Below are 14,888 nucleotides of genomic sequence, written 5' to 3' on the forward strand. Positions count from 1 at the left end.
AAGTGTATCACAGTATGTGTCAACTGTATTATTTATTCGGCCGATTACTTGAGATGTATTATCAGGCGATGGCATTGTTATACAGCTTCGTGGGTAAGGTTGGCTGTTGGAGACGTGTTGACCTTTGACACTTGTCAATATTTCGGTCAAAACTGGCCATTGCGAGGGAAAATTTTGGTCATTGATGATGATAAGTGATTCCGTGTTTGGTGTAAGTGTTTGAGAGTGGCGGTGTAGGTGTGAGGGGGGGGGGGGCAGTCATGTTTGTGACGGTTGGCAGTACAGGTGTGTATGACATATGCAGTACCTTGGCAGGTATTGCATACCTGTTCCATCGTCTACTTCACCCTTCTCGCGACTACCTGTGAGTATCTTGGAGGTGTTGAGGGGTCATGTTCCTACTGGGGTTGAAAGTGAGGAGGAACATGTAAGTGGCTGGGGGCATATGAGAGTGAAACTTGACGTTTCGTGTTGATGTTCAGTGTTGGAGGAGTGCGTAAGGTGTCCGCGATCCGGCATCCCTGGTGGTGGTGGCCTGTTGGCGACGAATGGCAGCACCAGCCGCGGCAGCAGTTCACCAGCCCGGTAACTGCAGCGGCGACTCAGTGTGCCTGCTGCCGGTGTAACGTGAGGACGCAGCTCACCCGCAAATCCGCACTGCCCGCGTCCACACCCCGCAAGCTATGCCTACCCACAGCCACGCCTCAGCCCCGGTCCTCGCTGTGGACATGTAAGTGAGAGGTGTGAGGCGAGAGGGGGCCCACGCCGCCCCGTTCTGCCACTTGTGTGTGTGTACTAGCTGTGATCGCTGGCATGCTCGCAGAGCGGGCAGCATATTTGGCAAGGCAGACGCCATGCTAGTGGGGGCTGGCAGGTATTCACCGTGCATGTTGCCAGCTCCGGTACATAGCTCAAGATGGCCTGTCTCCGCCTTTACACCACTGCTACCGTCATCACCACTACACACACCCCAAGGGGGACTCACCATCTTATCCGATCTTGACTTCCTACTTTCCTAGCCCTCCACCACCATCACTCGCTACACCGTGGGCCCTTCAACGGCCTTGAGTGAACCTTGGAGCAAGCAGCCGGCCCCCACACATACCTCTGTGCATACCCTTCTACCCCCGTCTCCATCACCGATCACCCCCATCGTCAACACTCCCATACCCCATGCAGCCGCGGGCCCCATTTCTCACAACACCGTTTGACAGGTGGTGAAAAAGTTTTTATTTTTATTTTTTCCCCGGTGGAGCTTCTCGTGTGCTTCCCTAACCCGTCCTGCGCTTTCGTTTTGCACCAGCATCAGTTAGTGATGGTGGTGGTCACTACTGTGGGGCGATTGTGGTTGTTATCACCACTTTGGGGAGGTAGTGATGGCTGCTTGTCACCCAACGTGGTTTTGTGTACCATCAGTACACCATGTCACTATACCCTCCTCATTGACAACACGACAAATTCACCTGAAGTTATGTGCTCAAATAGCGAACAATAAGGTTAATGATTGACTAGTGTTGATATCTAAGACTCTTAAGCAATATAATGTGACGGTGAACCCTGAGATGCAGTAATAAGGATACTGTTTACCTATATATGTCCTAGCAAGTCCACAAACGTTATTACGACGTAAGAGTGACGTTGTGGTTGCTTGGGATATTTCTATGAGAATTGTGACGTTGCGTGTGTGTCCTTGGCGTGTTTCTGGCCGTTGTGGTGCAGCCTCGTTACTAATGTCTCTGCAACAGGATAATGACGCGAGGGCTGGAGTGTGTGTGTGTGTGTGTGTGTGTGTGTGTGTGTGTGTGTGTGTGTGTGTGTGTGTGTGTGTGTGTGTGTGTCCGTGTGTGCGTACGTGTGTGTGTGTGTGTGTGTCCGTGTGTGCGTGCGTGCGTGTGTGTGTGTGTGTCCGTGTGTGCGTGCGTGTGTGTGTGTGTGTGTCCGTGTGTGCGTGCGTGTGTGTGTGTGTGTGTGTGTGCTTGATGGCTGATCACTGTGGTTGCACTGATGATCTGTTGATTACTGCCCATTTTGGTCACTGTGAACACCCATCTGGTTAGTGTTCAACATACAGCGTGTTGGTCTTGTAAACCCTTCGTTCACTTTACAGCAGGCTGTGTGCTGTGTATTTAATTTATTTCGAAGTTTAGACGGCATCAGATAACTTTTTTTGTTTGTGGGAGTTATTGAACATCGCAATTGTGCAATGGACGATTCGCCACAACAATTTTCTTATCCATTATAAAATTTCATGAGTTGTAATACAAATTTTACTTTATTACATTGTATCCGGAAGTTGTTAAGTGTCAGCGATTAGTCTAAGGTGCGAAGGGTGCCATTATCAAATTTAAAAACATGTGTAATTGTCAATATAAGTGTCAGTGGGGAGGTTTTTGATAGAAAATTGAAGGTGCGGGAGTGGTTGGGCGAGACGGTGGTAAGCCACCATTGATAGAGGTCAGTGTACTCGCCACTCTCGAGACACCAGGTGCACTCTTTTGTGCCTGCATGCGCGAGCGTGTGTGCGCGCGAGTGCATGTGTGAGTGTATATATACGCGTGAGAGAAACATAAGGGGAGATAATGCGGGTCATTTTGCATCTCACTATACATAGAGGAGATTGTACAATCTGCTAGGATAAATATACATGTTGATTGGATGATCGCTTGCTTACACAAGTGGACTCAAACACGGATTCTAAGTGACGGAAGCGTGTTGAAACACCTGTTGGTTCCTTAATAAAAGGTTAAGTCGGTGTGTTACACTATAGCCCGCTGGTGACCTTGGAGAACAGGTGTACATGGCCGGTCCTCTTTAAACCACCCCTGTTTACATCCGGTGGAGGAATCTTTACAATTACATTGCCTAGGCTCTTGAGTTTACACTCGCGCCGTCTTGTAAACTGTACACCAAGCGGTTGGCGTCGGGGTTTAGGCAAGCTGCACCGAGAGGCTTACTAGACCTGTGGCTTGAATTGGCGCGTGATGGGCCCATAGGCTTATTCGCGCTGTGTTTCTAAGTCTTTCGCGCTGTGTTACTAAGTTTTTCGCGCTGTGTTACTAAGTTTTTCGTGCTGTGCCACGAAGAGTTATTTGTGGTTTATTGCAGTGAGTGATGGGAGCTGTGCTGTGGTGTCTGTGCAACATTAGTTCTGGGCTGCAGAGAGTGGTGGTGGTAGTTGGTGTGCCCTGGAGGGAGTGGTGGTGGTAGTTGGTGTGTCCTGGAGGGAGTGGTGGTGGTAGTTGGTGTGTCCTGGAGAGTGGTGGTGGTAGTTGGTGTGTCCTGGAGAGTGGTGGTGGTAGTTGGTGTGTCCTGGAGAGTGGTGGTGGTAGTTGGTGTGTCCTGGAGAGTGGTGGTGGTAGTTGGTGTGTCCTGGAGAGTGGTGGTGGTAGTTGGTGTGTCCTGGAGAGTGGTGGTGGTAGTTGGTGTGTCCTGGAGAGTGGTGGTGGTAGTTGGTGTGTCCTGGAGAGTGGTGGTGGTAGTTGGTGTGTCCTGGAGGGAGTGGTGGTGGTAGTTGGTGTGTCCTGGAGAGTGGTGGTGGTAGTTGGTGTGTCCTGGAGAGTGGTGGTGGTAGTTGGTGTGTCCTGGAGAGTGGTGGTGGTAGTTGGTGTGTCCTGGAGGGAGTGGTGGTGGTGGTTGGTGTGCCCTGGAGGGAGTGGTGGTGGTTGGTGTGTCCTAGAGGGAGTAGTGGTGGTAGTTGGTGTGACCTGGAGGGATTAGTGGTGGTAGTTGGTGTGACCTGGAGGGAGTAGTGGTGGTAGTTGGTGTGCCCTGGAGAGTAGTGGTGGTAGTTGGTGTGCCCTGGAGGGAGTGGTGGTGGTGGTTGGTGTGACCTGGAGGGAGTGGTGGTGGTGGTTGGTGTGCCCTGGAGGGAGTAGTGGTGATGGTTGGTGTGCCCTGGAGAGTGGTGGTGGTAGTTGGTGTGACCTGGAGGGAGTGATGGTGGTAGTTGGTGTGCCCTGGAGGGAGTGGTGGTGGTAGTTGGTGTGCCCTGGAGAGTGGTGGTGGTAGTTGGTGTGCCCTGGAGGAAGTGGTGGTGGTAGTTGGTATGCCCTGGAGAGTGGTGGTGGTAGTTGGTGTGTCCTGGAGAGTGGTGGTGGTAGTTGGTGTGTCCTGGAGAGTGGTGGTGGTAGTTGGTGTGTCCTGGAGAGTGGTGGTGGTAGTTGGTGTGTCCTGGAGGGAGTGGTGGTGGTAGTTGGTGTGTCCTGGAGAGTGGTGGTGGTAGTTGGTGTGTCCTGGAGAGTGGTGGTGGTAGTTGGTGTGTCCTGGAGAGTGGTGGTGGTAGTTGGTGTGTCCTGGAGGGAGTGGTGGTGGTGGTTGGTGTGCCCTGGAGGGAGTGGTGGTGGTTGGTGTGTCCTAGAGGGAGTAGTGGTGGTAGTTGGTGTGACCTGGAGGGATTAGTGGTGGTAGTTGGTGTGACCTGGAGGGAGTAGTGGTGGTAGTTGGTGTGCCCTGGAGAGTAGTGGTGGTAGTTGGTGTGCCCTGGAGGGAGTGGTGGTGGTGGTTGGTGTGACCTGGAGGGAGTGGTGGTGGTGGTTGGTGTGCCCTGGAGGGAGTAGTGGTGATGGTTGGTGTGCCCTGGAGAGTGGTGGTGGTAGTTGGTGTGACCTGGAGGGAGTGATGGTGGTAGTTGGTGTGCCCTGGAGGGAGTGGTGGTGGTAGTTGGTGTGCCCTGGAGAGTGGTGGTGGTAGTTGGTGTGCCCTGGAGGAAGTGGTGGTGGTAGTTGGTGTGTCCTGCTTAACAAATTGTCTTATAGCATAACAAGTTGCCTTATAGCTTAACAAGTTGTCTTATAGCTTAACAAGTTGTCTTATAGCTTAACAAGTTGCCTTATAGCATAACAAGTTGCCTTATAGCTTAACAAGTTGTCTTATAGCTTAACAAGTTGCCTTATAGCTTAACAAGTTGCCTTATAGCTTAACAAGTTGTCTTATAGCTTAACAAGTTGCCTTATAGCATAACAAGTTGCCTTATAGCTTAACAAGTTGCCTTATAGCTTAACAAGTTGCCTTATAGCTTAACAAGTTGCCTTATAGCTTAACAAGTTGTCTTATAGCATAACAAGTTGCCTTATAGCATAACAAGTTGCCTTATAGCTTAACAAGTTGCCTTATAGCTTAACAAGTTGCCTTATAGCTTAACAAGTTGCCTTATAGCTTAACAAGTTGTCTTATAGCATAACAAGTTGCCTTATAGCTTAACAAGTTGCCTTATAGCATAACAAGTTGCCTTATAGCTTTCTCCTCAGTATCTTGTATGTTGTGATCATGTTTCCTCTGTTCCCTTCTGTCCTTCAGGGTTGAGAGGTGTGGTTCCTTTAGCCAGTCCTTATAGCTTAACCCTCTCAGCTCTGCAACTATTATATTTAAGATTGTATATGTATGCTTCACAAAGCGTGGATTCCAGGCTGGTGACGCGTATTCCAGTGTTGACGTAACAAAAGCTGTGTAGATTGCCTTGAAAGAGTCCTGATTCAGGTTGTTAAACGCTGTTCAAATGTTCGCCTGTGGGATCAATATGATGATTAGGTCTATGTGTTAGTGACATATCAACTCTCTAACCTCATTCTTCCTCCGATTCCTGTAGTTGTGTTCCCGTCTATAGGGTAGGCACCCTTCTCTGTCTCACTTTCCCAATCCTCACTACCTGACACGTATTGGGACTGAACTCTAGCAACCACCTGTTTGCTCATTTCTGGAGTTTCTCCACGTCATGTAACATTCTGCAGTCCTCTGTTTTTTTACTTTCCTCATTATCTTTGCATCATCTGCAAACATTGACATGTAAGAGCTCACTCCCTTGTGTACATCATTAACATAAATTAGGAGCAGTATTGGGCCGAGAACCAAGTCTTGGGGGAACCCACTTGTAACATTCGAGACCCCGCCTATGACTCTCTGCCTTCTGTCCTTTAGGTACTCCATTACCAAGTTTATTGTTTTCCCAATTATCGCAACTTTCATCCCCATCTTGTATACCAGTGTTTCGTGAGGAACAGTATCAAATGCTCGTGGACAGTCTAGGAAAATGTTTCCTTGGAGTGGTAGTTACTGTGCCCTGGAGTGAGTGGCAGTTACTGTGCCCTGGAGTGAGTGGCAGTTACTGTGCCCTGGAGTGGTAGATACTGTACCTTGGAGTGGTAGTTACTGTGCCCTGGAGTGAGTGGCAGTTACTGTGCCCTGGAGTGAGTGGCAGTTACTGTGCCCTGGAGTGAGTGGCAGTTACTGTGCCCTGGAGTGGTAGATACTGTACCTTGGAGTGGTAGTTACTGTGCCCTGGAGTGGTAGTTACTGTGCCCTGGAGTGGTAGTTACTGTGTCCTGGAGTGAGTGGCAATTACTGTGCCCTGGAGTGGTAGTTACTGTGCCATGGAGTGATAGTTACTGTGTCCTGGAGTGAGTGGCAGTTACTGTGCCCTGGAGTGGTAGTTACTGTGCCCTGGAGTGAGTGGCAGTTACTGTGCCCTGGAGTGGTAGTTACTGTGCCCTGGAGTGAGTGGCAGTTACTGTGCCCTGGAGTGGTAGTTACTGTGCCCTGGAGTGGTAGTTAATGTGCCCTGGAGTGGTAGTTACTGTGCCCTGGAGTGAGTGGCAATTACTGTGCCCTGGAGTGATAGTTACTGTGCCCTGGAGTGGTAGTTACTGTGCCCGGGAGTGGTAGTTAATGTGCCCTGGAGTGGTAGTTACTGTGTCCTGGAGTGAGTGGTAGTTACTGTGCCCCTGGAGTGAAAGTTACTGTGTCCCTGAAGTGGTAGTTACCGTGTCCTGGAGTGGTAGTTACTGCGCCCTGGAGTGGTAGTTACCGTGTCCTGGAGTGGTAGTTACTGTGCCCTGGAGTGGTAGTTACTGTGCCCTGGAGTGGTAGTTTCTGTGCCCTGGAGTGGTAGTTACTGTGTCCTGGAGTGAGTGGTAGTTACTGTGCCCCTGGAGTGGTAGTTACTGTGTCCCTGGAGTGGTAGTTACCGTGTCCTGGAGTGGTAGTTACTGTGCCCTGGAGTGGTAGTTACTGCGCCCTGGAGTGGTAGTTACCGTGTCCTGGAGTGGTAGTTACTGTGCCCTGGAGTGGTAGTTACTGTGCCCTGGAGTGGTAGTTTCTGTGCCCTGGAGTGATAGTTACTGTGCCCTGGAGTGAGTGGTAGTTGCTGTGCCCTGGAGTGGTAGTTGCTGTGCCCTGGAGTGATAGTTACTGTGCCCTGGAGTGAGTGGTAGTTACTGTGTCCTGGAGTGGTAGTTGCTGTGCCCTGGAGTGGTAGTTGCTGTGCCCTGGAGTGGTAGTTAGCGTGTCCTGGAATGGTAGTTACTGCGCCCTGGAGTGGTAGTTACTGTGCCCTGGAGTGAGTGTTAGTTACTGTGTCCTGGAGTGGTAGTTGCTGTGCCCTGGAGTGGTAGTTGCTGTGCCCTGGAGTGGTAGTTACCGTGTCCTGGAATGGTAGTTACTGCGCCCTGGAGTGGTAGTTACTGCGCCCTGGAGTGGTAGTTACTGCGCCCTGGAGTGGTAGTTACTGTGCCCTGGAGTGAGTGGTAGTTACTGTGCCCTGGAGTGGTAGTTACTGCGCCCTGGAGTGGTAGTTACTGTGCCCTGGAGTGAGTGGTAGTTACTGTGCCCTGGAGTGAGTGGTAGTTACTGTGCCCTGGAGTGGTAGTTACTGCGCCCTGGAGTGGTAGTTACTGCGCCCTGGAGTGGTAGTTACTGTGCCCTGGAGTGAGTGGTAGTTACTGTGCCCTGGAGTGAGTGGTAGTTACTGTATTTCCATTCATTTTCTGTAAACTTGGTTATAGTTTGACGTGATAAAGTAAACTGCGGTTCGGATATAAGTTGAAATTTGCATTAATTTTATCGTAATGATTTACGATATCAAGTTGACTCAAGTTACTATGAAAGCAGTCAAGAGCTCCGCGCTTAAGATGACATTTGTACACCTGTTTACGCCTGGCGTAAACCTTTGAGCGTATATTTGAGCGCCGCGCTTAAACCTTTGAGCGTATATTTGAGCGCCGCGCTTAAACCTTTGAGCGTATATTTGAGCGCCGCGCTTAAACCTTTGAGCGTATATTTGAGCGCCGCGCTTAAACCTTTGAGCGTATATTTGAGCGCCGCGCTTAAACCTTTGAGCGTATATTTGAGCGCCGCGCTTAAACCTTTGAGCGTATATTTGAGCGCCGCGCTTAAACCTTTGAGCGTATATTTGAGCGCCGCGCTTAAACCTTTGAGCGTATATTTGAGCGCCGCGCTTACTCTGAAGATTATGAGCCGCACTATGAAGTCATAAGTTTTTACTTGTATTAGCAGCTGTATCACAAAGCAACGAGGGACTACGTGTTATCTTGAGGTTATCTTGAGATGATTTCGGGGCTTTAAGTGTCCCCGCGGCCCGGTCCTCGACCACACTTCCACCCCCCAGGAAGCAGCCCGTGACAGCTGACTAACACCCGGGTACCTATTTTACTACTAGGTAACAGGGGCATAGGGTGAAAGAAACTCTGCCCATTGTTTCTCGCCGGCGCCTGGGATCGAACCCAGGACCACAGGATCACAAGTCCAGCATGCTGTCCGCTCGGCCGACCGGCTCCCTAAGTTGTAAGTTGTGTCTTGGGAAATTTTGCTAATTTGCATGAGTTGTGTTCGAGCTACGCTTGATTGGCATGAAACTATGTTAAATCTTGATGTAACCAAAATAGACGTCAGTTGTAACCAACATTTAGTGATGGTGGTTGTGTTTAAGGTTAGTGTTGGCCAGGTTTAGGGCTAGACCAACCGGCTACGGCCAACAGTTCTAGGATCAGTAATGAACAATAGGGAGATAGGATACTAGTTTTGATTATTGGTTGCAAACAGCGCCAGGGACCTTAGTAGCATCAGGAGAAGCACCAGCTTCTAGAACTAACAGGAGCAACAGGAGCATCAGATTCTAGAACCAACAGAAGCAACAGGAGCATCAGCTTCTAGAACCAACAGGAGCAGCAGCTTTTAGAACCATCAGGAGACACAGCAGCTTCTAGAACCAACAGAAGCAACGGGAACAGCAGCTTCTAGAACCAACAGAAGCAACGGGAACAGCAGCTTCTAGAACCAACAGAAGCAACAGGAGCAGCAGCTTTTAGAACCAACAGAAGCAACGGGAGCAGCAGCTTTTAGAACCAACAGAAGCAACGGGAGCAGCAGCTTCTAGAACCAACAGTAGCAACAGGAGCAGCAGCTTTTAGAACCAACGGGAACAGCAGTTTTTAGAACCAACAGTAGCAACAGGAGCAGCAGCTTTTAGAACCAACGGGAACAGCAGTTTTTAGAACCAACAGTAGCAACAGGAGCAGCAGCTTTTAGAACCAACTGTAGCATCAGCTTCTAGAACCAACAGTAGTATCAGCTTCTAGAACCAACAGGAGCAGCAGCTTTTAGAACCAACAGGAGCATCAGCTTCTAGAACCAACAGAAGCAACGGGAGCAGCAGCTTCTAGAACCAACAGGAGCACCAGCTTCTAGAACCAACAGAAGCAACGGGAGCAGCAGCTTCTAGAACCAACAGAAGCAACGGGAGCAGCAGCTTCTAGAACCAACAGGAGCACCAGCTTCTAGAACCAACAGAAGCAACAGGAGCACCAGCTTCTAGAACCAACAGAAGCAACAGGAGCACCAGCTTCTAGAACCAACAGAAGCAACGGGAGCAGCAGCTTCTAGAACCAACAGAAGCAACAGGAGCACCAGCTTCTAGAACCAACAGAAGCAACAGGAGCACCAGCTTCTAGAACCAACAGAAGCAACAGGAGCACCAGCTTCTAGAACCAACAGAAGCAACGGGAGCAGCAGCTTCTAGAACCAACAGAAGCAACGGGAGCAGCAGCTTCTAGAACCAACAGAAGCAACGGGAGCAGCAGCTTCTAGAACCAACAGAAGCAACGGGAGCAGCAGCTTCTAGAACCAACAGAAGCAACGGGAGCACCAGCTTCTAGAACCAACAGAAGCAACGGGAGCACCAGCTTCTAGAACCAACAGAAGCAACGGGAGCACCAGCTTCTAGAACCAACAGAAGCAACGGGAGCAGCAGCTTCTAGAACCAACAGAAGCAACGGGAGCAGCAGCTTCTAGAACCAACAGAAGCAACGGGAGCAGCAGCTTCTAGAACCAACAGAAGCAACGGGAGCAGCAGCTTCTAGAACCAACAGAAGCAACGGGAGCACCAGCTTCTAGAACCAACAGAAGCAACGGGAGCAGCAGCTTCTAGAACCAACAGAAGCAACGGGAGCACCAGCTTCTAGAACCAACAGAAGCAACGGGAGCAGCAGCTTCTAGAACCAACAGAAGCAACGGGAGCAGCAGCTTCTAGAACCAACAGAAGCAACGGGAGCAGCAGCTTCTAGAACCAACAGAAGCAACGGGAGCAGCAGCTTCTAGAACCAACAGAAGCAACGGGAGCAGCAGCTTCTAGAACCAACAGAAGCAACGGGAGCAGCAGCTTCTAGAACCAACAGAAGCAACGGGAGCAGCAGCTTCTAGAACCAACAGAAGCAACGGGAGCAGCAGCTTCTAGAACCAACAGAAGCAACGGGAGCAGCAGCTTCTAGAACCAACAGAAGCAACGGGAGCACCAGCTTCTAGAACCAACAGAAGCAACGGGAGCAGCAGCTTCTAGAACCAACAGGAGCAGCAGCTTCTAGAACCAACAGGAGCAACGGGAGCAGCAGCTTCTAGAACCAACAGAAGCAACGGGAGCAGCAGCTTCTAGAACCAACAGGAGCAGCAGCTTCTAGAACCAACAGAAGCAACGGGAGCAGCAGCTTCTAGAACCAACAGAAGCAACGGGAGCAGCAGCTTCTAGAACCAACAGAAGCAACGGGAGCAGCAGCTTCTAGAACCAACAGAAGCAACACTACCAACACTAGCAGCACTAGAATAAGCATTACCCACAAGAACGCCAAAAGGAAACCCTCAATAAAAACTCTAAACACCCCTATAGTCTTTGAGACGAATTGTGTATCAAAGTGAATCAATCGTAAGTAGAACACGAACCCCATAAGTAGCAGGTGATCGTGGCACCAGCAGCAGCCACTCCGGAAGTCATAAAAATAGCATTAGTGGGAGCCTTGGCACTATATATAGCCAGGGCTAGTACGGGGAGCACCCACAGTCGTGCTTGTATGTAGTATTCGTTGTATTCGATAACGTATTCGTTGTATTCGATAAAAATGTAGTATGGTAGAGTACGACTAGGGTAGGCTGGGGTGGCCTATGGAGAGTCATATGCGCTCTATATGCGACGGCTTGCGTGATGCCTTGTTCCAATTGGGTAATGGGTGCAGGATTGGGGGAGAGTGGTGGGGATTGGGCTACGGGGCGAGTAAAAGAGTTGGGAGTAAAAGTGAGGCGATTGGGCTAGGGGGCGAAGGAGAGGCGATTGGGCTACGGGACGAGGGTCAGAGGTGGATTGGGGGAGTGGGTTAGAGAATTTAGCGAGACTGGGGGATGAGACTAGGATCCATTTTGTTACATAATTTGCAAGGAAGTTAGGATAACATCATCAGTCAATATTTGTATTACTTGGCAGGTTCTAAGACACCCGAGGGATTGTAGAGCTGTAATAAAGCTAACCTGTCATCTAATAGTGATGGAACTCATGATACTTATTGTAAATATATATATATATATATATATATATATATATATATATATATATATATATATATATATATATATATATTTATATATATATATATATATATATATATATATATATATATATATATATATATATATATATATATTTATATATATATATATATATAAATATATATATATATATATATATATATATATATATATATATATATATATATATTTATATATATATATATATATATAAATATATATATATATATATATATATATATATATATATATATATATATATATATAAACATAACTTAGACACAACCTGCAAGGTGACTCGAACTCAGAAAACACAGGTGTTAGCGCACCTGGCATAATTGATACGCTAACCGTTACACCACCCAGACCCTCCAAAAGGAATTGAAACTTCGGAGTATTACGCAGAATTGTATTATTGTAGTATTATAGTATTGTAGTATTGGCCGCAGGATTACGCGTCCCGCACGCTGTCCATGCAGCTACCAGCGCCCTGGAATATGTGTGTGTGTGTGTGTGTGTGTGTGTGTGTGTGTGTGTGTGTGTGTGTGTGTGTGTGTGTGTGTGTGTGTTTGGCAGCTAGGCTAAGCTTGCTCTCTCTTGTCAGGGAGCTGTGAGTGTCTTGGTTATCTTGAGGTTATCTTGAGATAATTTCGGGGCTTTTTAGTGTCCCCGCGGCCCGGTCCTCGACCAGGCCTCCACCCCCAGGAAGCAGCCCGTGACAGCTGACTAACACCCAGGTACCTATTTTACTGCTAGGTAACAGGGGCATAGGGTGAAAGAAACTCTGCCCATTGTTTCTCGCCGGCGCCTGGGATCGAACCCAGGACCACAGGATCACAAGTCCAGCGTGCTGTCCACTCGGCCGACCGGCTCCCTAAAGTGTCAGTAAGGTTCTTCACATGTATTTCAACATATATAAATGTCATTTAATGGGTCTTTGTTAACCATTTAATGGGTGTTTGTTAACTCTATTAGCACCCTGTAAACGATTCGCCGTGCACTATTTACACACTTGTAAATGACCAAGCGTCCAGGTTTACACCCTTACGAACGCCTGTGTAAACACCCTAACATTTACAGACATTCATTAAAAGAAAAAAAACACGATTAGTGAGGTAGTTTCACGTGGATGTAGTTTTTGTTGATATTGTCCTGCTTGATCTGTAGAGACGAGGGCGTTGATTGGTTAATAAGTCTCGTGTCTCGTCTTCTGAGACGAGGGCGTTGATTGGTTAATACGTCTCATGTCTCGTCTTCTATCCACCATCTGTATTTGTACGCAAGAGATACATTCGTATAAAACTTTATCCAATGAGAGAACGTAAAGTTTCAAAATTTTTACGCATTTCTTTTAAATATGAGGACCAAAGTTCGTGTAACATACATTAGGTAACTTAGTTACATTTGGTTCGCATATTGTAAGTTCAAACCGTATAAAGTTGCCTCTAATCATATTGCGGAACTTACCAAAATGTACCTTCACATAAATATAATATTCTAATACCATGTATGAAATTATACACGGTTTAAGCATCGACCTTTTGTCCATTTTGCTAAAACATTGTTTTGTTTTTGCTTTTAGAATGATCGATCCTCATGATGTTTGGGTGTTAAAGATCCCACCAGAGATGACTGCCTCATAGCGTTAGGAGTAATGCTTTTTCATAAATTAATGATACAAACCGAGCAAACCAATATATATATATATATATATATATATATATATATATATATATATATATATATATATATATATATATATATATATATATACATATATATAATCAGTTTGGTAGAAGAATTGATTCTCTGGCCTCTATATTTTTCCGTCACACATTAACTATAATTGTCAGCTCATGTTACATAAAATCGCTTTTTTGCATATCACAGATGGCTTTGTTGCTGCAGGTGGTGGTTCTGTTGTTATCTGGTGCTTACCTTACCTACCTTACCTTACCTTACCTTACCTTACCTTACCTTACTTTACCTAACAATGTCTACGGGGAAGTGAGATCTAGATCTTTAGGAGTATCTCTTTCCATTCCTTCGGTTCTGTTGCGTTTCTTGTTTCCATCTGTGTCCTATAGTCCTTCCTATTAATGCGAGGCTGCCCTTGTGCACCTTATTTATTTCTATCATTATCTTGTATGCTGTGATCATGTCCCGTCTGTTCCTTCTGTTTTCTACGGTTGTGAGATTTAGTTCGACTAGCCTTATTCTGGTAACTTAACCCTCTAAGTTCTGGCATTAATCTTGTTGCAAACCTTCGTACTTCTCAAGTTTGGCTTTGTGCTTCACAAGGTGCGGATTCCATGTCAGTGCTGCATATTCCAGCATTGGTCTGACCTATGTTGTGTGGATTGTCTTGTAGTCCTGATTTAGCTTGCTGAACGATGTTCTTATATTTGCCAGAGTCCCATATGCTGCTGATGTTATCCGGTTTGTGTGTGTCTGGTGTTAGTGTTGGAACACTCCCACGTCTCTCTGAATCCTGTGGTTATCTTCACCTTATAGTTTAGATACCTTCTGGTCTCCTCTTTCTCTTTCCCATCTTCATTACCTTACACTTACTGGGATGGAATTCCAGCAACCATTTGTTTGACCACTCCTGGAGTTTGTCTAGGCCCTCTTGTAACTTCCTGCCGTCCTCTTCTGTTTTTATATTATCAGTTTGTGTCATCAGCAAACATGAGCGAGCTCCCTCAGGTAGGTCGTTCACATGAATTAAGAACAGCAGCAGCACCAGAATAGAGTCTTTTGGGACCCTATCTGAAACTTTCCTCCAGCTTGAAACCTTCTCTTTGACTGTGATTCTTTGCTTTCAGTCTTACAGGTACTCCCTTACCTAGTTCAATGTTTTCCTTAGTATTCCACCCTGCTTCTCCATCTTGTTCACCGGTCTCATGGGGAAGTGTCAAATGAGTTAGGAAAATCTTAAGAAAATGCAATCTACCCAGCACTTTTTTTCCTGACATACTTTATTAACCTTGTCATAAAACTTAATTAGGTTTGTCAGGTACAATTTTCCTTTTTTAAATCCATGTTCAGCATTTGTCACCTAGTTCTCTCCAGATGCTCCACCAGTCTCGACATGATTACTTTCTCCAGCACTTTACACAGAAGTCTTGTCACTGACACCGGTCTCTAATTTAGTGTTTCCTTTCTCTTCCTTTTCCTTTCCTTTCTCTTCCTTTCTCTTTATTGGGTCTATTCCTTTTTTCATATTTCTGGGATATTTCTGGCTGGCTCGA

At 47.2% G+C, this 14,888-nt stretch overlaps 1 long non-coding RNA gene across 2 annotated transcripts in view; it reads left to right on the plus strand.

Annotated features, from left to right (window-relative positions):
- The first annotated feature begins 574 nt into the window (after positions 1 to 574).
- Positions 575 to 14,888, plus strand: part of LOC123768135 (uncharacterized) — a 130,584-nt gene continuing 116,270 nt past the window's right edge. For both annotated transcript variants that reach the window (XR_011225588.1, XR_006774052.2), the window contains exon 1: positions 575 to 730. This is a non-coding gene — a long non-coding RNA (uncharacterized lncRNA). The remainder of the gene's footprint in view (positions 731 to 14,888) is intronic.

Source organism: Procambarus clarkii, chromosome 86 (assembly GCF_040958095.1).
Source record: "Procambarus clarkii isolate CNS0578487 chromosome 86, FALCON_Pclarkii_2.0, whole genome shotgun sequence".
Taxonomy (NCBI): domain Eukaryota; kingdom Metazoa; phylum Arthropoda; class Malacostraca; order Decapoda; family Cambaridae; genus Procambarus; species Procambarus clarkii.